Source organism: Hippopotamus amphibius, chromosome 9 (genome assembly GCF_030028045.1).
Source record: "Hippopotamus amphibius kiboko isolate mHipAmp2 chromosome 9, mHipAmp2.hap2, whole genome shotgun sequence".
Lineage (NCBI taxonomy): Eukaryota > Metazoa > Chordata > Mammalia > Artiodactyla > Hippopotamidae > Hippopotamus > Hippopotamus amphibius.
Window position 1 is genome coordinate 18,263,774 of NC_080194.1, and position 25,037 is coordinate 18,288,810.

Consider the following 25,037-nt stretch of genomic DNA (forward strand, 5'->3'; position numbering starts at 1 on the left):
CTTTTTTTTTTCCTTCAGATCTTTATTGGAGTATAATTGCTTTATACTGTTGTGTTAGTTTCTGCTGTACAATAGTGAATCGGCTCTATTTATACATATATCCCCATATCCTCTCCCTATCCCATCCCTCTAGGTTGTATCAGAGCCTCAAGTTGATCTCCCTGTGCTATGTAGCAGCTTCCCACTGGCCGTCTGTTTTACATTTGGTAGTGTATATATGTCAGTGCTGCTCTCTCACTTCATCCCAGCTTCCCCTTCCCCTGCCACATCCTCAAGTCTGTTCTCTACGTCTGTGTCTTTATTCTTGCCCTGCCACTAGGTTCATCAGTAGCGTTTTTTTTTAGATTCCATATGTATGAGTTAACATACAGTATTTGTTTTTCTCTTTCTTACTTCACTCTGTATGACAGACTCTAGGTCCACCCACCTCACTACAAATAACTCAATTTCGTTCCTTTTTATGGCTGAGTAATATTCCATTGTCTGTGTGTGCCACGTCGTCTTTATCCATTCCTCTGTTGATGGGCATTTAGGTTGCTTTCATGTCCTGGCTATTGTAAATAGTGCTGCAGTGAACATTGAGATGGTGTATATAGTGTACAGTTTTGAACTGTGTACAGGAATATAACCACCACCACTGTCAAGATCTGGAACATTTCCGTCACTCCCCTGCACCCTTTGTAGTTAACCTCTTTCCCCACCCCTGGTTCCTGGCAACTGATGATTTTCTACCTTGGGTCTCATATACTGTTTTGCATTTACCAGAATGTCACGTAAGTGGAAGAAAACAGACTGTAGTCTTGTGCCTAGCTTCTTTTACTTATCATAATGCATTTGAGATTCTGCTGTGCTGTTGCTTAGGTCAACCTGTAATATTTTTATTGCTGAGGAGTATTCCATTATATGGATGTACCACAATTTGTTTTTCCATTCCCCTGTTGAGGGACATCTGCCTTGTGTCCAGTTCTTGGCAATTGTGAATAAACGCATTATAAATATTCACATAGAGGTTTTTGTATGAACATAGGTTTTCATTTCAGTTGTGTAAATACCTAAAAGTGAGATCCTGGGCCATGTGGTAAGTATATGTTAATAAGAAAACATTAGTCTAGATTTTAGTGTTTTAGAGGCTTGATATCACTAATCACTTGTAGCCTCCGTGTATTGTTAACATGGTACATATATGGTATTCGCAAAACCTGTTAAAAATTGATTATGTTTAAATGTCTGTGCTTTTACAAGAGTAGAATTATTAGCCTTCTTTTTGACACCTGATGGTTAACCATGATACCTCAAGGACTCGTGTAGAAATGATAGCAATGTGGAGCATTTTGCTGACAGTGAAAAAATCTTTGAATTGCTAGTGTATTTCTGTTTGGAAAGTCTGATTCAAAAAAATGGAAATTTGGTGAGGAATTGCTAAGCCTACTTGTGTATTTGGCACGTTACACAAGGCATGGTTCCCATTTTATTGCTAAGCAAACGAAGATTGGAAACGGTTAGGTAACTTGTGCTGACCTCCCAGTTAGTGGGTGGTAGTTGGTGTTCTGTATTTGCTTGTCCGTTCTGTAGTTAGCTTGGAGAGTTGACACTTTCAGAAGAGGAAAAGGTTGAAATGACAAACGAAATGGTGAGAAGCTATAAGTTATTACAGGGGGAAAAAGCAGAACTGAAAATAAAGCATCCTGAAAAAGCATACACACGTATATGTGTACGTACAATGTGGGACTATGACTTGATTTAGAAGTAACTTATGTTCAAAAATCGGTTTACTGGGTAAAATTAAATTATCTTTTATTCATAGCAGAATTTTTTTTAGGAGTCTTTTTACTTGGTCTTCTTACTTTCTGTATATCTTCATTTAAAAGCTTTCACCTCATTTTCTATGTTAATGGTGTTTTTCCGTGTCAGGAAAATAAATATCAGTTGTGTGCCTTTTAGCTTGCTTTTTCTTTTGTGGAATTCCTTCAGATGGTATATGAGGATCAGATCCATTAGCCTACTCACTTTTCTGTTTCTTAAGGAGCAAATTTCTGAATGTGCTTCTTTAAACCAAAACCCTGAAGTAAATTAAAAAGCAAAGTGCAGTATGATGGTTTCCATATAGCTGCCCCCTTTCACTCACTGGAATTTCCTGCCTCTCCTGTTGAAGATGTTTTCATAGGGAAGTCAGCATAAAAGTGAATCACCCATGAGCCTTTTTTTTCCCCCCAAGGCATTTCATGTAGTCAACTTGGTATTAATTTAGCTGGTACTCTTCAGTTGACTTGAACACTGTGTTTTTGGATTGTGAACTGATGTTTATTAAGCTGTTAATATTTTACAGACTGGATGAGTTCCCGTTTGAATCTGTGTGCTCTTTCCTTTAGCAGCAGGGCTGTTCACGATTGAATCTGTGACAACAGTTTTGATTTTGAATGTACCAGCTCCATCTTGGAGAGTCATTTACCTTGTAACTCTCCTGGCTGTCTTCTCCTGGAAGCATTTTGCTGTTGTATTTATTTTATGTTTAAGTTGCACTGTTCATCATGAAGAGCTTCTTCATGGTGTGTCTTACCATTCCAATAAAACGTCATTATCATCTTGTTATTAACGTAGATGCTAAAAATAATTAATATCATTGAGTACCAGGCATTTAGTGAAGCACCTTTGCATGCATTATCCGTTCAGTGCTCTCAGCGACCCTCTAAAGCACATGCTTTTATTCTCCATTTTAGAGATGGAGAAACCCCAAGGGGTGAGAACACACAGGTGATAGATGAGGTTTTGTGGATGCAGTGTTGGATCTTATTTTTTCAGACCAGGGTTATTCAGTTGAGTGGGTTGTATGACAGTGTCCTTCAGTACTCTTCCTAGATGTAGGCATTTATCTGTATTGGATATAGTGAATATCATGAACTGCTTGTTTTAGGTGAGGAGTTAGTTCTGGAGAGGTTAAGTCTGTTTTGTCCTCCGCTTGAAGTGTTCGCACCTCCTTAAAATGTAGATTCGGAATCCTTCTAAATCTTAAAGGTCTTTGTTGCAATGGTCCGTAAAAGTCTTATGTGTGTTATGGGTCACTGATCAAAGAGGCTTTATATATATATATATATATATATATATAAAAAGATAAATAAAGATATAAAGATATTTATCTCCCTAATAAATACATATATGTATATTTACATATACATACATATATTTGTATATACATGTTTATAGACCTGATATCTATTTATCATTTGCTAAACATTTCAACTACATAAATCATAACCAAATTCTTGCTAATATTTTTCTGACCTTCCCTCCTTTCTCAGTCCACTTCTTTTAAGAACTGGTAGAAAACAGTTGATCTGGCTCACATTCTCCATTTAAAATGGAAGAAATCCAGTTACATTCAGTTGTATGACGTGCCTGGCACCATTGGTAGCCCTCCAGAGTATGTTGACAAAACAGAGCAGAAGGAAGCACGTTATCAGAGTACATGGTCTTTTCTTTGATTATGTAAACCTTTAATATTTAAGGAGACTTTTGACTTGTGTTGCTTGTGGCTTATGCCTGTCAGATGGTAAGATTTCCTGTGCTTCCTCCTTGTCTTTTGTCCAGTCTTTCAGGACCCAGTGCATTATTGAAATTGTAGGAGATAGTTAATTTTTGGAGGTGAATAAGAAGTTTTCATGCAAATAATTTTATCCCTTCAAACTATTTTCTCAGAGCTACTGATATTGGAATAATGGTTCATGGAAACAAGTCTTTCAATTCTAAAGTAATAATTACTTATTGAGATAATAAGTTGATACTTTAAAAATTAATTTGTTCACCATATATTTATTAAATATTAAGAACTGTTCTTGGTGCTGGGGACACAGATATTTGATGATATCTGACAGTGTCTTTGCCCTCATGTAACTTACTTGGCATGGGGCGGGGTAGGGGTGGTGGTAGGCAGTAAAAAAATAAACACAATAAACGTATAAGATCAGGTAATATTAAGTACTGTCAGGAAAACTAAAGCAGAATGAAAGGGGCTCACTATTTAATTAGGGTTACCAGGGAAGCCTTGAGTCTTGGAATGATTAAGGTAATTACTGATTAAGAGAATCAGTATCTATTGGAACATGAACCCATCTTAAGCAATGGCAAAACAAGATTTTAAAAGTTCCTCTCTACCCTATAATTATAATTTAAACATAAAGTGATTGAAATCCACATACTAAAATAAACTGGTATATCAGTACAGTGGACTTCTACATAGCAATAAGATAACCAACTATTGATACATGCAGCAGCATGGATAGCTCTCACAGGTATGCTGGGTGAAAAAGCCAATCTCAAGCGGTTATATATGCTGTGTGATTGATTCCATTTTTAAAACACTCTAGAAATGGCAAAATTAGAGTGGTGGAGAACAGGTCAGTGGTTGCTGGGGTTAGGGATGGGAAGACAGATTCGAAAGAGGTAGCAGGAGGAAGTGATGGGTCAGTGATGGCAAAAAGAAGTCTTTGTTTTGTTTTGTTTAGTTTTTAACGTAAGTGTAGTTGCATCTAGCGCCTGAAGCAAGGAGCAGAGGTGAGAGCAGAGTTTTCCTTGAGAGTATTTTTTTTTTATTTCACAGCCACAGCATTGTGGGAGGTTCTGTTTCATTTTCCAAGTTTGTGGAATTGAAAGTGTCTATTTTCCGCAAGGAACTGAAAATATGCTGCCAGGAGGAATTGAAAGTATTCATTCTGCCCAGGGCTTTGTTTCAAGTAGAGTAATAGGCCCATGTTTTTGTTTTCTTTGTGGTGAGGGAGCAGTTCCTTATCGTGATTGCAATGGTGATTATATGAATTCGTATGTGTGGTTTAAAAAATGAGTGCATATAAAAAGTTGTGGAATCTGCGTAGGGTCGGTAGTTTAAGATAATAGTGTTGTACCAAAGTAAATTTCCTGGTTTAGCCAGAATGACCTGTATTCTGGTCATGTAACATGTTGCCATTGGGAAAGCTGGGTGAAGGATGCATAGGAACTCTGTACCATTTTTGCAACTTCTGGTGAGTCTCATTATTAGCAACTACACCAGATCAGTTTAGAGTCTTGAGAAATCTTAGTAGAAATCTTAGTCTTGGCCTCATTCCTGAAATATGATGAGGAAGGTCTGTCTCTGAGGTGAGATAATAACCTGAGGTTGCAAAGCACAAGTTGAATCTAGACCTTTTAACTGTCAGGTACACATTATTTTGCTCCCTTTAGAGCTTAATCGGTTTCATTTATTTATTTAAAAAGAAATTTTGTTGGGCCACACCTCATGACACTCTGGATCTTAATTCCCTGACCAGGGATCGAACCCCTGGCCCCTGCAGTGGAAGCTTGGAGTCCTAACCACTGAACAACCCGGGAATTCCTAAACCAGTTTTAATTGCTCCTGAACAGTTGTTGGAGATGATGTATGTGTCCTCTGTGTTTTCCCCAAATTTGTCTCCCCATATCCCACCTAGCTGTGTGTGTGTGTGCGTGTGTGTGTGTGGATTCTCTTCTGTGTCTTGCAGCGTAGAAAGTTTAATATAAAGTATGCGTTAGGTTTATCACTTAAATGTGTTTAGCCATGTGTCTGAATAAATCCCATATGCGTCTTTTTCATTACTGAGCACTTGGTCCGGTCTGAGTAGTATGGGGAATCGTGTTGGATCTCTGCCTGCAAATTAGTAGCTGAGTGGTGTTTTACTTCGGATGATTCAGTATATTTGCCTTAATTGCTGGATTAACCAATTTCTTGCCTCCCACAAAAAGCACACACATTTGTATAAAGAAAGGATAAATGAATGAAGTTTTCGGGACTAATTTTTGTGGTATTTAAGCAACAATAGTTTAGATTACCCACAACCTTAATTTCCTTTCATGAGTCCTGTAGATGGGCTTTGTCACTATTTACACTTGATTACTTCATTGTTAACCCCAGTGATGTAATTTAGCATGCAAAGGCTTAATTATTCCTTTCTGGCCTGGTGAGAAATTTCCTTCCAATAATTGCCTCCACTGCCCTTTAGCCTCTTAAGCATTGAGTTTGTTTGGAACAACATGGTTGCTCAGCAAGCAGTTCCAAGCTCAGCAGTGCCTGGAGCTGTCTCTGGACCATAATCTCTACCTTTGACATGGTGACTTAGGCCTCAGTTCTTGTGTGACGTGCACGGTGGATGCTCTCCGTTAGAGCAGTGGTGCGATGCGTTTGTCTGAAGTTGCGGGCAGAGAAGTTCATGACTACATGGTACCAAATAATTCTCTTACAGGCTCCCTTTTCCAAGTTAACGTTTCCTTATTTTAAGTGAACAGTTATGCCAACTTCGAAAATAAGATTAGACTCTTAAAAGCAAATTTGAGTACTTTTCAGAAGTGTTTTTGTAAGGCAGTCACATGCCATCATAGTCACAGTATAGAGATCGTTATATAATGGATTGCTGTCAAGATGAGGCTCAGACCTGTGGGATGAAACCGAGCGACTTATGAGGGGTTGGCAAAGAGATGTCTTTGTTTTAGTTTGTTTAGTTTTTAATATAAGTTTAGTTGCATCTAGAGCCCTAAAGCATGGAATGGAGATGCAAGAAAAATTATCCACGAGAGTATTTTTTTTTTTTAATTTCACGGCAACAACATTGCAGGAAGTTCTGTTTCATTTCCCACGTGGATGTTTGTGGAATTGAAAGTGGCTATTTGCTGCGAGGAATTGAAAATATCTTACCAGGAGAAATTGAAAGTATTAATTCTACCCAGGGCTTTGTTTCAAGTACAGTAATATGTCCATGTCTCTATAGACGCTTTACAAGGCTTAAACTGTTAAATGTCGTTTTGGTGGGGACAACATAGTTTTAGAGCTTTCCTCCCCGGGCCCCTGTCACCCAGCTTCAAAATTCTATCCCTTCCCATTTCCTTAAACAATATTAACTGCTCCATTTCTCTCAGAGAAGGTCTAGAATAACGATGGCATCATAGTGTCATTGGATATTCTATAATAAAAATACTTGTATGCCAGTCTGTTTTAAGTAAGGCTACACTGTTAGAAAATAGAATATCACGTTTATCTCACTAGTTAAAAATGTTTTTAATGGAGGTGTTTTATGTACCCATAAACAATTTCAATTTTCATGCTTACAAGATATTTTTGCCTTAAATGATCCGTTGTTAGGAGAACCAACTCATATTGCTAACATAAGGAGTAAATTGAAGGAATACTTACTGAATAGCTAATAAAGCCATTCCAGTTGTTAAAGAATTGGTCAGGAAGCATGGCAGAGAATTGGAGCTCTCTTGCAGTATATGTTCCAGAGTATTTTGAGAGGTTAAAAGAGTATAGACATTTGCCATTTGAGTTCTGTAAGTAGCATTGCAAATAACAGAATGTTGCTCATAAATATTTTCAAAATTTCACACAATGATTGAGATAGATTTCTACTAAACTTTAATTATCCTGATAATATAGTAAATTCAATACTGTTCATTTCAAACTCTCTGGGATGCTTTAAGAATTCATTATATTTAAGTAGGCATTGATTATTGTACAGACAACCAGTAAATATCTGGACAGTGTTAAGATGCTGGACACTGCTTTCTCTTGGATGAAGAAAATAAGACTCGACAGAGTTTGATTTATTATTAGAGTTGAATTAACCTGTTGTCAGATATTGTCGACTAGGTGAGTTTTCCCCCACCATTTGCATACTTGATGGTTAAATAAGAAAAGCACCAAAATTTATCATGGTGGCTTGTTTTTGTTTGTGTGAATTTACAATATCCATAAGAGAGTGAGAGAAGATGTTTGCTGGTGGTCTAACCTGGTGACAGAAGAGGAAGGAGGCAGTGCCCCTGCCTGCCTGCAGGGGGCTTGCTCCTGTGACTGGTTTAAGGAGTTATGCTCTGTTCCTCATTTATTACTCTTCTCTCAAGAGAATGGGATGCAGTAAATCTGCCTGACATTGTCAAATGCAAATATTTATTGGTAGGTTTCATGCATTTATTCAGAGTCTCGTGAAGTTAATGTTTTATGACAAAAACTGGGTCGGGGCAAATGTGTAGCAAAGTCATTTTGTTTCCATAACCTTCTTTTCAACTAAAGAACAACTAAAACACTGCATGATTTATTTTAATTTAACAGTGGTTTTTAATTAGCAACGATTTCATTAAAGTAGCTCTTCCTAGAATTGCAACAGTTAAACAAGTGATTGTGTATTTAACAGTAAAGTCTTTGAAAAGAGCGTAATGGAAACAATAATTTGCTACACATTTGTTCATGACCCAAATTTTTAAATTTCGTGCCTAGGTAGTTTGACGCTTTCAGGGCTCCAGAGAGCAATGACTGTTGTCATAGGACAGGCTGTGGGCCTGGAACCAGTGCACGTGTTGTATTAGTGTGAGGATTAGTAAGAATTACAGGCTTCATTGAAGTATATGAAATATAACATCCTTAAACTCTCTTACTTGCTCTTCCCTTAGCAAAATGAGACGCATTGTTGTACATAAGTCTCTTAAATACTTGATGACGTAATATATGCACTATTGGGAAAATTTGTATCAGGCAAATATATTGTGAAAGCATAACTTCGGTCATTAATACCATAGACGTATATTTCCAGATGCCTCGTGCTCAGAATTGCTTATAAGCTCCATGAAGGCAAGAATCAAAGTCTCACTCAGCATTGCTTTAGCTCTTCCCTTGCCTATATTTATACCTTGCACATAACACACTCTTAAATGTTGAATTCATTGAAAGACCTGGAAAGATTGCCTTTGGAGATTGACATTTTATTAGTAAATTAATATGTTTAGCAAAAGTTTATTCTGTGAACATCGAGTGTGTGCCGCTTCTTCCATCCATGCTACTGTCTTCGTGGGGGGCGAGGAAGAAAGGTAAGGATGATTTTTTCCTGTTTTAACATTGATCAAGCTCCTGCATGTGCCAGGCATTGCCCAGAGAGCTTCACATCTGCAGGTTCACTTGTTCATCACAACAACTGTATGAGAAAGGTATTCTTTATCCCCATTTTCAGCTGCAATACTGCGGCACAAAATGCTTAAGTAACACATTCAAGGTCATATGTTTTGTAATCTCTAACCAGGATTTGAACCCAGCAGTCTTACTGCAGAGCTTGTGCCCTCCTTCAGTTTACCATGCTGGCTCAACAAGTGTCCATGGGTGATCTGGTTTGGTGGAGAAGACAGATATAAACACAAATAAAATACAGCGGGGGAGTGCCATCAGGAGGGATGAACAAAGGGATGTGGGAGCAAAGAGGAAGGGAACTTGCTCTGCCTTGGGGAGCTGGAAGGCTTCGCAGCAGAGGTGACATTTGAGCTGGGTCATTTAGTCTTCAGCGGGGCAGCTGCCCGAGTTCTGCCCTGTTTGAAATAAGCACATTTACAAGAGAATAGTGGAGCACATTCTACTTGATGCATTGGATTGACAGATGGAAGTAACTCCCCAGAATGATGGCTTTGTTAGGTATTTGTTCTCCAAGAACCCTACCTGCCACTCCCCTTCAGTGAATTGTGGCAAGAAAGCTGTCACATTAAGCTGTCACTCAGGATATTTGTGAGAGGGGGAGGGAGGAACAAATTATGGGCAGGACTAGGTATTTTCAGAACAGTCTCCAACCCGGAAAGATTATATTTCAGAGCATTTAAAAATGAGCACAACGGCCTTTTTTAAGTTGTGCAAGAAGAAAGTTGAATAATGAAAAGTTAATTAGGCTATGGAGATTTTAAAAAGCTAGACATTCTGATTCTTATCCACCATAATATGTGAAGCTTTGTTAAAGCTGATAGGAAAAGAAAAAAAAAAAGACTCAGAGATCAGTTATAGAACTGCCCAAAGTTCTAATAGAGATTGCTTAACTGTAAAAATGTTTTATCTTTTTCTCTGTGATTGTTAAGGAGTTTGAAAGAAGCAGTTTCAATTCCAACTTTTTGTCTGTGTTGCCTAGCTGTTCGCTTTAAGAATACCTCTTGAGTTTTGCTGTTTCTTTCAGTGTGTATATGTGAAGCTAATGAAGGGTTTAGGAGCCCAGTCTAGATCTTTCTAAATGAGGTCTGCTAACAGTTGTATTTCTGGAGAAATGGTTGAGCAGCACTTCTCCTACCCGGCCTCTGCTTTCCACCCCGCCTGCCTTCTAAACAACCCCTCCTTCACTCCTCCCTCCCCAAGCCTGCAATGCAAAGAACTTGCTTTGTTACTGATGATAATATTTAAGCTCTAAAATTTTAACAGTATTTCAGTTGCAAATAAATGGAAATTGTGTATTCTGTTTAATGTGTCTCAGAAAATCCCTGCCATTTTTTTTCTTTAAATACAAGAAAACAGGCGTGTAATGCCTCATTGAAAAAGGCCTGTAGGGGTGCTTTGTGCAGGTCTTAATTAAGGGCTTTGAAAGACCAAACAAAAGGAAAAAGGAAAATGCTACAGGGTTATTGTTATTCCACCCCATTGGCTCAGCTAGCTGACCATCCATTGGAGCATTTTGTCCATTTTGAAACTGAATGACACTTTTGTTCGTGATTAACAGAGGTGAAAGAAGCCAATTATTGGGCCGTCTTTTTCCATAGAGCAGCTGCTGTTGGATTTAACTGCAGGCAAATATGGCCTTTTACTACCACAAGGATGTTGTGATGACAGTTTATTTTTATAGAACTATGTGGTGGAAAACAAAATCTGTCTGACTTCTGTTATGAATATGCCCTGGAATTTATCATGAAAGGGTGATTTTCATCTTCTAGCTGTTCCACAGTTCTCTTTTTCAAAATAACATCTATGTGTGTGTGTGTGTGTATGTGTAATACATATATGTACACATTTTTAAACAGCTTTTTTAGGAATGAGATTCCAACATTAAAGGTATGTAAGACATTTGTTAATGTGTACATTTGTAAGCTGCTTCAACTTTTCCCTATTTTAATTTTAATTTTAATAACTCCCTGCCCCCCGCCCCCCACCCAGCCCCCTTACGTGTTAAACTTGCAGAATAATTAGTGGAGGATGAAGTGGTCCTGGGTCTCAAGCTATTTTGATACGTAGGCTATTTAGGTGGGACAGATGAGTTTCAGAGACCACCTACTTATTAGTTCAGACTTCCGGCCTCTCTAGCTTTCTGTAATAGGAATGTAACTTGGGAGGAATCTCCCATGAGCCTTGGTATTAAATGAACATGTAATAATGGGGTTAGAGCTGGGGGAGGGGCACAGGGATCAGCTCTCAGGATCCACCCTCCTCTGATACACTCTTAGACAACGGGGCCGGGAGTGCGGCTTGGGGCACCAGGGTCAGCTATGATTTCCTTCAGTACGACTCTAGGTCTTCATTTTTATCTTTTGAGGATCCTGGTGCAGTGGACGAGGCACCATGTCCAGTCTCTTTGGGCAAGTTTCTTAACCTTGCTGAGCCTCTAGTTGGAGTTATTAATATATGTCTCTCAGAGTAGTTGTGAGAATTAAATGAATTGAGCATGTTATGTGTCTAGCACAGTGCCTGGCCCATAGAAAATATGAAACCAAGTCCCCCTAAAACCCAGTCCCCGCTACCAAGTTTATGATTAACTTCTCTGTCCAGAACTTTATGCCCCTTCTTGTCCTGCCCTTGTTCCCCTCAGAATTGAGGAGTATCAAAGAAAAGGAGGGACTGAAACTAAGCAGGACCCCACGGGGCCCTCCCAGATACAAAAGCCCCTCCTTGTCACCTGTTCCTTGTTTGTAGAAGAAGGCTTTAGTCTTCTAGGCCTTCCCTGAGTTCCAAAGAGCAGACCTAAGCATTGCTAATCAGCAAAGTGAGAGAATGTAGAAACAAAGGAAAAAGAGATTTAAACAAGAAAAGTAATGATAGTCTGAAAAATAGTTAAGCAATAAAACAGAGTCCTAGTTCCTCCTCAAGGGTTATACATAACAATCTGATATGTATCTTTGAGTTGTTCTGCAGAAACTAGACCCCCACTCAGGTGGGCGATAGTGACTATATGCTGACCACAAGTACTTAGACCCCAGACTGGCTGGAGCCAGAAGTTTGATGGTTAAGATTCCCAAAACATCAACCTGTTACCTCACCACCAGCCAATCAGAAGAAAGTTCATAAGCTGCAACCGTCACCCCAAATGTTGCCTTTAAAAACCGTCCCCTGAAAGCCAATGGGAAGTTTAAGTCTTTTGAGCACAGGCTGCCCGTTTTCCTTGCATGGCACCCTGCAGTAAATGCTGTACTTTCCTTCGCCACAACCTGGTGTCAGTAGACTGGCTTTGCTGCATGGCAGGCGAGCAGACCCAAGTTTGGTTCGGTGATAAAAAATTGATTTTAGGATGAAGAGTCAGCTCATACCTAAATCTGAAGCCAAGGGGCAAGAGTTTAGTAACTTTGCCTCTTACCCAACTTGTTCTTTTCTTAGCAGATTTTCTATTAGCCGGGGGTTGAGTTTTCAGGGATAATTTAAATGAGAATGAATGGTTTCCCTCTGGTACACTGTCTTAATCCTTGACCTAGGGCAGAACCAGTGTGACTCCTCCCTGCTTTGTAGACCATCTGGGAACATCCTGGACTATTGACTTGTTCTTTGAGAACCATTGTTATAATTCATTTAAGAGTCTCTCAAGCCCAACTCTGTCTTGCTCTGTAACCCTGGGAAAGTCACTTAACTTCTGTGCTTCTTTATTGGCAACATAGTGGTAATAACACCTAAGTCACTTCCCACTTTGCAGGTCTGTTTTGAATATGATTATCTTATAGATAGTTTTAAAGAACTCTGTAGAAATCACTACATTAAAATGGAAGGGCAAGGTCCCCCAAATTGTACTGCAAAATAAAATACAATTTTATGGCAAGGTAGGTAACCTAGTTGTGTAGCTACATGGGATTACGCTTCATTTGGACAGCCTTTTTAATATTAATGTTTGGTGGGGCCCACTGGCGTCTTGAAATGGCATTTTCATTCCCATGGGAGAGCAGTTTTGCTATGATTGCAGACTTTCCAGAAGACGTGGTGTTGGAGCTGGGTTGTGTGTCTCTTTTCTGACTTGGTTCCCCATTACTCTTTCTTTTCGTTTTCTTTTTTTGTTTTTGGCTGCACCATGTGGCATGCAGGATCTTAGTTCCCTGACCAGGGATCGAACCTGGGCTTCCTGCAGTGGAAGCCCGGAGTCCTAACCATTGGACTGCCAGGTAATTCCGCCCATTACTCTTTTCCATCCCAAACCTTTGCCCCATGTCCTTTCTAACTCTCCTTCTCAGGTTGATACACTTTCTTACATCCTCAGCCTCTTCACTGGTTCACTCCTGAGGACGCTGCTTCCCTGCAGCCTTTTGGTTAGATGCTACTCATCTTCTACACTGTTAAGAGAGTAGCATTGAAATCCTTGACTGGCCGCATTTCTGCTTGGAGGTCATCAGGCTTCCCCCTTCATTTACAACCTCTGCTCCTTCTTTGGCGCATGACCTTCAGTTCTGACCCCTCCCTAGTACTGTCATCGGCTGGCTTCTCTCTTGGCTCCCTCTAAAGGATTAGTGCCAAGCTCATGGTCTTCCCATTTCTGCCACCTCTACGCTACCATAAGCCCTGTGATTTCTCCCACATGGGTGTGCCTTCCAGCACCCTTGCCTCTCATTTCATTGATCTTCATCACACTGGAGAGCCCTGATCAGCTCCACTGCTGCCGTCTCCTCCCATGGCCACAGCTGCTAAATACCTCTTGAGCATAACCTATTATTATTATAATATTTAACTCAGTTTCTCCATGACTGTCATTACTCAGATTTTTCAACCTCTATGTCCTCAAGTCCCTGGATCCTTTTACTTTCTCTCCATCATTTATTCATTTCTTTCCCTGATCCGACTAAGGTCCACTGTCCATTCCTTCAGTCTCTTTTACCCTATATTCTTAACCTTCTTATCCTGTTGTCTAATCCAAGGTGAAAATTTGTTTAATGATGAGAACAGTCTGTTTAGTCATCAGTGCTGCCTTTTTTGTGAAATACCTAGTAGGTGCCAAACTAAATATTTATCACATGAATCTCCTCCATCATTTGAGAGCTAGTTAACTGTTAGGGGCTCACTGCTCAGATGGAATGGCTTGGCGGAGAAGGAGCTTTCCATTATGATGCTGTGTGGTCTTAGTCAGATGTAAAAGCTGGTCTGGTTCTCGTTGCCTCATCTGTATAATGAGACTACTTGGCTATGTGACCCCCAGTTTTTTTTTCTAGCTCTTCACATGTGTGATACTATCAATGATTACATTACCTGTAATGTCATTCACATGATTTGATAAAAAGCTAATTTGTTCTAACCCTCTGTTTCCTTAGTTCTATCACTTGAGGTAAGTCAGGTGACTGCTCTGGGCCTCAGTTTCTCCATTTTTAAAAAGGGACAGTATCCCAGCTTTGCCTGCCTCACAAGGTTGTTGTGAAGTTCAAATAATACCAAGAGTGTAAAAGTAAGATCTAGGCAGTGGTTCTCAGACGTGCCACTTAAATGTGTATTTTTGAATCACCGGGAAGGTAAGTAGAACTCAGATAGCTGGGCTCCACCCCAAAAGTTTTTGATTCAGCACACCCAGGGTGGAGCCCAGTAATTTGCATTTCTGATACATCCTCAGGTGCTGCTGCTGCTGCTGGTCCTGAGAGCACACTTGGAGAACCACTGCTTTCAGGCACTCTAGATAAGTGAGATATTGCCTTCTTACCCTTCCAAACTGTTCCATGTAGGTACGTTGACCATACATGTTAGTTAGAAATCAGGACAAGCCTAAGGGTCGTTGTGGGAACAGAGTTACAAAATAATTGGAATTCAGACTCTTCCTGAGCATCTTGGACCTACTGTTGTCTTGTGTGTATGTAAAACTACATTTCTCCAGGAATTAACTCATGGAAATGACTGACCTTGGATTGAAAGACAAGTCAGTAGTACTGTACTGTGTAACACCAGAATCTTCTTCCATAAGGTATCCGTAAATAAGAGGTCTCAAAAATAAGAAGACCCTTTTTCTCAAAGAAGGTGCCACATAGAAAACTCAACATGATATGGGAATTATTTCTATTGGGTTTCACAGACTGGAGGCAGAGGTGGCTTTCAGAGTGGGTTTGGAGAAGGATTATCTCCTGGGTATGCAAGTGTATTCCTTCCCACGTTCTCCATGTCTCTCCACACCCCTTCACCCTAGTTAAGATGCATTATAGAAATTGTACCTCAGGGAACATTAGAGAAATATCATTCAAATGAAAGCATCATTCCCTAGGATTTCTTTAAAGACGCTCCAGTTTTTAAAGTACTGGCTCACTATCTGCTTCATGAAAGGGCCAGGGTATGGGGAGGGAAGTAGAGCAGAGAGAGGTGGACAGATGAAAACTTCAGATATGGAGAGCCTTGGCAATTTGAAATGTACCTGAAGGAATGTAAAATGGTTTCCACAGTGGCTAAGTGGAAAACAGAATGACAGTTCCTCAGAATTTCAAAACAATTACCCTATGATCCAGCAATTCCACTCCTAGTTATATGCCCAAAAGACTTGAAAGCAGGGTCTTGAAGAGATATTGGAACACATACGCTTATAGCAGCTTTATTCACAGTAGTCAAAAAGTAGAAATCACCCAAGTGTCTACTGGTGGATGATTGGATAAACAAAATGTGGTGTATGGGTACAATGGAATATCATTCAGCCTTGAAAAAGAAGGGAATGGGGACACATTGCTACATCATGGATAAATTTTTATAAACATTACACTAGGTGAAAGAAGCCAGTCACAAAAAGGTAAATAGTGTATGATTCCATCCTATTTGAGGTACTCCGTGTCATCAGATTTGTGGAGACAGAACGTAGAATGGTGGTTGCCAGGGTCTGGAGTGAGTGAGGAATGGGAAATGATTATTTAGTGGGTACAGACTTTCAGTTTTACAAGATGAAACAAGTTCTGTGGATGGATGGTGGTGATGGTTGCATGACAGTGTGAATGTACTTAATGCCACTGAACTGTACACTTAAAAACGGTTAAAATGGTAAATTTTATGTTATATGTAAACAATATCTCCGTTATGAACATGTCAGTATTCTTGTCCATCATGGTTTTTCAACCTCAGCATTGACATTTTGGGCTGGGTAATTCTTTGCTGTGGAACTGGGTTCTTCTGAGAAATGAAACTTGGTAGTTGATTTATGTTAAGGAATTGGCTCTTGCAGTTATGGAAATTGAGAGGTCCCCAAATCTGTAGTCGGTGAGCTAGAGACCCAGGAGAGCTGATGACGTAGTTTCTTTGTGAATCCAAAGGCCCGACAGTCAGGAGAGCTTGATAGTTTGAAGGCCTGAGAGCTAAGATAGCAGTAATATAGTTCTAGTCCGAGTCAGAGTCTGAAGGCAGGAGAAGACTGATATCTCAGCTTGAAGACAGGCAGAGAGAGCGAATTCCCCTTCACTCTACCTTTTTATTCTGTTCAGGCCTTCAACAGATACAGTGAGGTCCGCCTACCCACCTTGGGGAGGGCAATGTGCTTTACTCATTCACTGAAACAGATGTTACTTGTCTTCAGAAATACTCTGACAGACACATCCATAATAATGTTTATCCAGGCAAATGGACACATAAAATTAACCATCCCTGGGTCTGTCCTTTGTAGTGTAGAACGTTTAACAGCATCCCTGGTCTCTTTTCACTAGGTGTACCCCCATTTCTCCAGTTGTGACAACTAAACAACTAAAACTATCTCCATTCATTGCTAAATGTCTCCTGGGGACAAAACGCAACCCTGGTTGAGAACCATTGTTATACATTCTTCAAATCTTAGGTAAGGAAAATGGATATTCTTTTTAGACTTGGCATTTGTTTTGCTATCTTTTTGTGTGTTTTTGGATTTTGTTATTTGTATGTAATGCAAATTAATTACTAATTTGGGAGGAATATAGGAAAAGCAGAGACCTAGATTCTCGTCTTGATTTTGGTTGTGGAGCTTTGAGAAAAGAAAATGTCCCATGTTGGGCCTTAGATTTGTTCGTTAGTACAAATTCTGGGGATGGGAGTGGGGTTGGAGGCAGTTTTGACTAGATCATCTCTGTGGCATAAACACACACACGCAACTCTAGTCCTTTAAATGAGATTCAGGTAAAACTCTATAGAGACTTAAGAATTAGAACCATCTTCTTTCCATGCCTGGCATGACCAGCATTGAAAGGACAGATTTAGTCCCCATTCTTACAGGAAATACCTGACCAGGTGGCATTCAGTAAAAATAGTCACTCTTTTTGAGTTTTACCTATTTAGAAAGCACTTTGTAAAAAGTGCACATTATGGAGATCCATTGGTTTGAATGATCGCTCCGAGGTACCACTTTGAAACTTCTTTCAACACTAGAAAATAGCCGCGTGTCATGGGTCTATCTACCATGCGTGGCTAATTATGATTTCTTTTCAAAATAGCAACTTATTAAAAAAAAAATTGGCCAAGACAGTAGGGTTCCTTGGCTATTTTTAAGGAAGAAACTACTAAGATGCAAAATCAGTTTTTAAAAAAAAAAATGAGTGTGTATATATTTGGACTAACTTACATGTTTACATTGGTCGTCCTGGCTCAGCCACATAAGTGGCAGTTTGCACTCTGGGCCAAGCATGTCAGCCTTGCCATCCCCCAAATTTTAGACCCATCCCAGCTTGGTATGGCTCATGTTGCTGTCTAAATATTGGGTGGAAACAACAGAAGACCCAAAATAAAGTATTGGGGGGGGATTATTTGAAATTAAAAGTAGTTAGTAACCAAACAGGCAGATGTATGCCAGGTTTTTTAGTGTCACCGGTCTTTCACCCCCTCAACCTCCTTTCAGCACCCCACCCCACCCACCGTCTTCTGGTTGCAGTACAGAGCCAAGCAGGAGGCCCATCATGCAGATACAGCATTTGCAAACACATGATATGTAGGCCTGAAGTTACTTGTAGGAATGCGATTTGCATGATAACATGATGAACAAACAATATTAAGTTAACACCTGTGACAAGGGCAAGCACTTCACTGGCAATTTTCACAACCATGTTGCAAACTATAATTACGAAAATTGTAGGGCTCTTAGAAAACATCTTTATTGCTCTCATGATTTATTTTCGTGAGATTTTTTTTTTTTTTCCCCTCTACATATATGATGGAAAACTATGGTGGAAAAACGACCCAGTAAATGTTTTAATTATATAAGTGGCTTCACTTTCCACCAAATCAAAGGACACGCCCATTCTCATAGGATACATTTCCTGGAAAAGTAAATGGTTTTAGAATATTTCTTAAAATAATTTGTTAGTACCTGACAGTTGCATGTGTGTGTGTTTAAAATTTTTTTTTTATTGAAGTATAGTTGATTTACAATATTGTGTTTCAGGGTGTGTGTATGTTTTAAGCCTTATGGTGTAGGGATTACAGAGACAGGGTTTGGAGACAAGCTGTCTGGGTGTTCGAATCCTGGCTTGATATTTTGGGGCAGTTCCATTGCTAGTTCTGGAAAATGGGAATAGTAATGGTACCTACCTCTTATGATTGTTGTGAGAATAAGGTGTGCGAATCATTTGTTACAGTGCCTGGCACTAAATGCCAGCTCCAGCTCTTTATATCATTGAACGTCGTGTTGATAAGTGGAAGTGGTATTTGGTCAAAAAAATGTTATCTAGAAAGGATAATACTGTTATTAGAATTTGATCCTTTAAAAATTGTTCCTTTAGAAACTACTTACAAATTGTAAGTAGTCAGAGGGTCGTCTGATATAACGGTGTTGGTTCCCACCTGCCTGTGTGACAGATTGCAGGGTGAAATATGAAGACTAGGGGTAATGTTGTGATTTTTAAATAAGTGTTTTAGTCATCTTAAAGGACCATCTTTTATTCTAAGATTATGTCCTTTTGGCTTATTTTGGTATTGAATGCTCCCCCCTCCCCAAGCCCTTAAAATGATGTTTTATAGATGTTCTCACATGTCAAAAAAAAAAAAAAAAATTGGCAACCCTGCTTTGGTCTCCCCATTTGTGTGGGATTTAGGGGGTAGGGTTGGAAGCGTTACTGATTTCAGGTACCAACATTCTGGGAGTTGAGTTCATGGTAGGCATCCTCTCTTGTGTCTTTGACAGCTGGTCTTCCAGCCACTGCCCAAGATCTCCAGTGACAAGGCAGCAGCTTCTCTTACTGAACAGCTCTAAAGCATTCACAGCGTCCTTTTATGTTACATTTTGTGATATACTCTGCCTTGCAGTTTTAGTATAGTGGAAAAACCGAAGGCTTCTATTCCAAATTTTATTTTACTTTGAGTATGTAAGGCCAGAGTTGTTATGAATATTACAAGGGGACACAAGTGTAAACACTAAGCCTTATAAGACAATTGGAAATTGTTTCTTTCCTTGTTCCTTTCCCATCTGTAGCATATGTTCATTATACCTACTTTGCTTATCTACGTTTTCTCTGATTTCCATGAGAGCTCTTCCGATCCTCCTTTCCAGCTCATCTTCTCCAGACCCAGAGAGCCTGTGTTTTCTGTGGCTCCCCTAGTCAGAGTTTCGAGGCCTCACCATCTCAGCCTTTAGTTTTGGAGGCAGGCTACATGAAGTCTATATTTAGTTCATGCATTCTGCTTGGGCACCTAGTATATGCGGCATAATAATAGTAATCCTCAAGTTCACAGAGGCCTCTACAGTTTTCAAAATGCTTCCCTGTCTCCCCAGCCCTGTGGCAGGCAGATGCTTTCCCATTTGCCCATGAGGAACCTGAGAGCCTTTCTAAGAACAAACAGACATCATTTAATTTTGGAGTTGGGAGGGCTTTGCGTACCATGCCAGCCTCACATCCCAGAAGAGAAACCGGAAACACAGAAGAGTTAAGGGACTTGTCTTCGGCCACATGGCCAGCATTTGGCCATGGCCCTTGGGTTCCATTTTGGAGCCTGGTTTTGGTCCAGAAGCTAGTACACCATGCTGCCTCTGTGCTCTGCAATAAGTGCAGAGAAACGTAAAGCTAATAAAAAAGGGCTCCTTAGTGCAAGGAATTCGCAAATGATTAGGTTTGCTTTTCTGTTTAGTTCCTTACACAATTTCCAGCAGGTACAAACATTGGAAAGAAGATCCACATTGAGTGGGATTTGTTCAGGGAGGGCATTTTATAGGTCACCTTGAAAAAAATTAGATTAGATTGTGAGCGTAGAGAATAGAAGGGTATCCCATGGTGAAGGGACTAGTGCAGTGTTCCTTAAAATATCTGTGGTGATGGGCCAGCTTTGTTCTTTTAAATTTCTGATTCAGTGTGGGTCAATACTTTTGTAGAATATAATAATGATTACATTTTAGAAAAATAAAATGAAAAAAAGTAAAATGGCAAGATACAAACCTAAAGTTTTTATTATTTGATTTCAGACATAAAATTACTTTGTCAGGTTGCTCCAAGGTGAACTTTTAATATCTCTGTGGTCTCACTGTGTCTTGCTGACGGACTACACACTGTCCCCATGTTTTGAGGAGCAATGTCTCATGTGAACAAAAGTGGGAAGGCTTAGTCGTCAGTGGTGGGGAGGGGATGGGGCACAGGGTCTGAGGGAGGAGGACATAGAGCAGGTACATGTAGATGAAGCATGGGAAGAAAAAGAAGGTGAAGGTGGTGTTAGCTGATAAAGAATCCCAACCTCGAGGGGGAAGAGGGAAGTTTAAATCTGGCACCATGAGCAACGGGGAGCCTCTGCAAGTTCTTAAACAAGAATGCTGGCTTGTCAGTGCTCGGCTGAATGATGCTCTTGGATATTCCCAGTGACTGAGAGACTTGCTGCCGTCTGTAAGCTCTGTGTGTATCTAAAACTACTTTGATGCATGCCAGTTTCTCTTCCACGATTTCTGGTTTTCTTCATTTTTCTCTGTTTATATCATCCAAAGAGCAGAAATGGGCTGCTTTTACAGGATCCTCCTTCTTGAATTTTGCCTTCAGACCTTCTCCAGGGGACACGTTTATCTAGAGTAGATCAGCCAGTTTCCCTCACTCCCTTGCCTCTTGCTTTACCACCTATGTGCAGTTGTCCTCCAGAAAATTTCTGATTTTTAAAGCGAATACAGTTGGCCATCCATATCCGCGGGTCCCACATTCATAGATTCAACCAACCACAGACCATGTACCGTGTTTACGATGGCAGTTGGTTGAATCCGCGGATGCAGAGGAGCCTGACTCTGGGACTTGAGTTTCTGAGGATTTGGGTATCCATCACAGGTCCTGGAACCAATCCTGGCAGATACCAAGGGACGGCTGTACTTGTTTCATTTCTGAGCGCTTTGAACACAAGGTCAGAGATGCGGGTTGGGGAGAGAGTGTGGAGGTGGAAAAGTCTATGTGGGAGAGGTATTTAGGGAACTTTAAAGGTAGTCCATCTTCTTCCCTGGTGGCACAGTGGTTACGAGTCCACCTACCAATGCAGGGGACACAGGTTCGATCCCTGGTCTGGGAAGATCCCACATGCCGGCCCAGCAACAAAGTTCAAGCACCACAACTACTGCACCCTAGAGCCTGTGAGCCACAACTACTGAGCCCACAACTACCGAAGCCCGCATGCCTAGGGCCCGTGCTCCACAAGAGAAGCCACCGCAATGAGAAGCCTGCTCACTACAACGAAGGGTAGCCCCTGCTCTCCGCAACTATAGAAAGCCTGTGCACAGCAACAAAGACCCACCGCAGCCAATTAAAAAAAAAAAAGGTAGCGCATCTTAAGTAAAATTGGTGCTCCTGGTATGTGGAATGTGTTTTTTAATTTTTTGCCTGCTATAGAGTGTCAGTGCTCTGCTATATAGACCCCTATTTTGGTCCTGAACTACCATGGCCAAGAATTTACCAGAAGTCCTAGGGCTGGTCACCGGCAGGGTGTGATGTATAATAGCCAGTGTGTACGGAGTGCTTTCCATATGACAGGCATGGTCTCAGCACTTTACGTGTGTCACCTTATTTACTTCTCCCAGCAGCCTTCTGAGGTAGGCGCCATTATTCATCATTTTTTAGATGAGGAAGCTAAAGCACAGAAGTTGACCAATTTGTTGAAGTTCATACAGCTAATACGTGGTGGAGCCTGGATTTGAACCCAGGCAGCCTTGCTGCAAAGCCGGTGTTTACTGATCATGTTTGACTGCCTGAGACCGATGTGATCTACAGTGTGGCCGGAGTGCTCTAAGGGTCGGTCACCTTGCCTTGGTTTTGTCGGCTCTACAAAGGGACAGTTGTTTTATCCTGAGTGCTAAGACATTGAGGGGAGGGGGGGTTATGTAGTGTCCTAAGTGTCAAGAAGTAAGAAGAGCAGAAGAAAGACGTACCTGAGTTTAGCGGTGTCTTTGGGGGTATTGAGTAATGATAGGCATTTAAACAGTCATGACGTTTGAGTAGTTTTAGTTCAGTAGCCCGCAGTTTCGTTATGGGATGAGATGCCTCCTCTCCTAAAGTAACTACAGTGTGTTAGGTCCTAGATTAGGAGTTAGAAGATTGGTGGCAAACAAGACAGACTAGATCTTTGCCCTCATAAATGTTCTTGTCTGGTGGGGAAGACCATTAACACTTAAGGAGGCAGCCTGATATGATGTACTGCAGTGGTTCACATTTGCAGAATCACCCACGGAGCTTGTTAACACCCCTAGAATGTCTGATTAGTAGGTCTGGAGTAGAACCCAAGAGTGTGCTTCTCTGTTAGATTCCCAGGTGATGCTGGACCACACTTTGAGGACCCCTGGTTGAGTGACTGGGGCTGGCATATAGTAAATGCTGTGTGAGAATTTTAAAAATAAATGAAAAGGTAACAAGCAAGATAATTCAAGTGATGAGAGCTAGAAGGAGGGAATAAACTGGATGGTGAGAGAGTAAATTGGGAGCCACTGTCGCAGGGCTAAGGGTTGACATTTGAGATGAACCCAGAAGGTAAGCATGAACCTGCCCTGAGGGGAGATGGGGAAGCGCCTTGGAGCGAGCTGGGGGGCAGGGGAATGAGTGGTTTGGGGTGAGGTTGGGAAAAGCCCAGGGACAGATCAGGTAGGGCCCTGCTGGAGAGTAAATAGAGTTCTAAGGCAAGGAGTGGCATGAACTGTTTCCTGTTTTTAAAGAGATTGCTTTGGCGGCTAAATAGCAGATTAAACTGGAGAAGGAGGAGCATGGAGGCAGGGAGACCAGATTGGAGGCTACCGCAGTGATCCATGAAGGGATGGGGGCTTGGATGAGGGTGGGGGAGAAATAGGATGGAGGTGAGCTAGAGGAATGCGTTTGCCTTTGTGTCTGGTGGTTTATCACAGCCTTGGAGGCTCATTGTGGAGGTCCATGAAACAGTTAAATTATATCTTATATATGCTGTTTGAGAAAGCAGAGAAGTGCCAGGAACATTTAAAAAAAATAGTTGTCATCAAAAGTTATTTGAATGCTGGCACCCCTCCCCCTGCCCCCCAGCAATGCCCCATCCCCCACCCCACCCCCTCCTAGGGCAAACCCTCAGTTCTCTGGAAAACTTGGCCATCCAGGACAACTTATTCTCTGAGATCTCTGGTTTAGCTGTATTCATGTCGAGTATAATCTCTGTGTGTGTCATTGCTTAATTGTTAGCATGAGTGACTCAACTGGTAATTTAAATTAATAGACTATTCATATAAGCACACTATTGTTCTTAGATCTCGATGGAGCTTTGATTGGCACTTAAGTGATGGTGTGTTTGAATTAATTACTGTAGCTGAGAAAAAGCTGGGAAAACACATTAGAAAAAAAAAAAACGTAGTTGTGCTGTGCTGCAGGAGTGAAAGGAATACATTCAATGTGTGAGTGAGGCTGGAATCCATGCTCCTGGACTTAGGGAATGAAGGAATAGATGCCAAGTAGTCACAGACATCTGGGGTTTTGTCTACACCACTGCACCCTTAGGAGGTGTGGCCAGCCAGGAGCCCCACCTGCTCTCTGCTGGGGGATCCCCCCACCTACCCTCCCCCTCCTGTCCCTTCTGTCCCAGCAAAAGGAATAGTCACCTTGTAGGTCCCCTTTCCTCATCTCAGCATCCTGGCCCAGTCAGTTCCACCTCAGGCGGTCTCTTTCTCACATGTTTACACACATCCTCTTTAAACCTTGTGTTTCTTTTCCTTTTCTCTTTTAAATCTTGCCCAGTTACCTCAGGAAATTCTCTCCCTTTCTTTGTTCTATTCCCGGAGCCAAAATAAGAAGAAAAAAAAAAATTCTAGTCATGGTTAGTATTTATGAGATTCATGCTATGATAAACCTATTGACAAGTGATCTAATTACCCAATCCTGTGGCTCATCTATTTCCTGATTACGCAGCGGCATTGGACCGTGTATTTACTTGATCTCCGAGAAGCTTTTCCTTCAGATTCTTCCCTCCCCTTCCTAGTCATTCCCTTTCTCTTTCTGTTCCTCCAAGTTATTTCTAAACCTTTGTTTCGCAGCCGTTTTCTTTCTATTTCTGCACATCCTCTCTGGGCAATGCCAGCCACTTTGGAGTTTTCATTCTCCCCTGCCTTTACCCCTCCCGGACACTGTGCCTCAGTTCTGGGCTGGCAGTTAGCATCCACCAGGTCATAACATCACATGACCTGACAGAGCCAACACACTCTGCCCCCCGTCATGTCCCCAACGGATGGCAGCGTCCCTCTCCCAGATTTGTGGGCGAAAAAACCACGGTGTCATCTTCGAGGTTCAACTTTACCTTTCTCCCAACTTCTTATCACTACATTCTGCTCTCCTGCCTCTGAGAAGACTCTTTTCTTCCTTCTCCTCTCTGGGCCTCGTGCTGTTGGTCTCTCTCCCCCTCAGCCTTCTCACTTCCACAATCACCCTTTTATAAAACCACCCAAATGGGCTTGTGCATTGGTTAGCTCCTGAATGCCAGGCACATAGAGGATGCTCATAAGATGCTAGTGTCATCTTCTTTATTCCAAGAAGAATTCAAGATAGCTTTTACCAAAATACTTAAGATAAAATACAAAATAACTGGCTAGAAGACCGGGACTATCCCCTACCCCCAGGTTAGGACCAGAAATGATCAACTGAAGACAGGAATTCCTGAGGCTACCCATCTAATGTATATACATTTGTGAAAGAGGGGGTTACAG

General features: G+C 41.0%; 1 protein-coding gene across 4 annotated transcripts in view; it reads left to right on the forward strand.

Moving 5' to 3' along the window:
• Positions 1-25,037, forward strand: part of LGR4 (leucine rich repeat containing G protein-coupled receptor 4) — a 96,908-nt gene that overhangs the window by 12,050 nt on the left and 59,821 nt on the right. The window contains exon 1 of one of the 4 annotated variants that reach the window (XM_057748825.1): positions 21,465-21,652. The exons of the other annotated variants lie outside the window; for them this stretch is intronic. The gene's annotated coding sequence lies outside the window, so the exon portion shown is untranslated. Of the gene's footprint in view, positions 1-21,464; positions 21,653-25,037 lie in introns of those variants that run through there. 4 annotated transcript variants of the gene reach the window in all.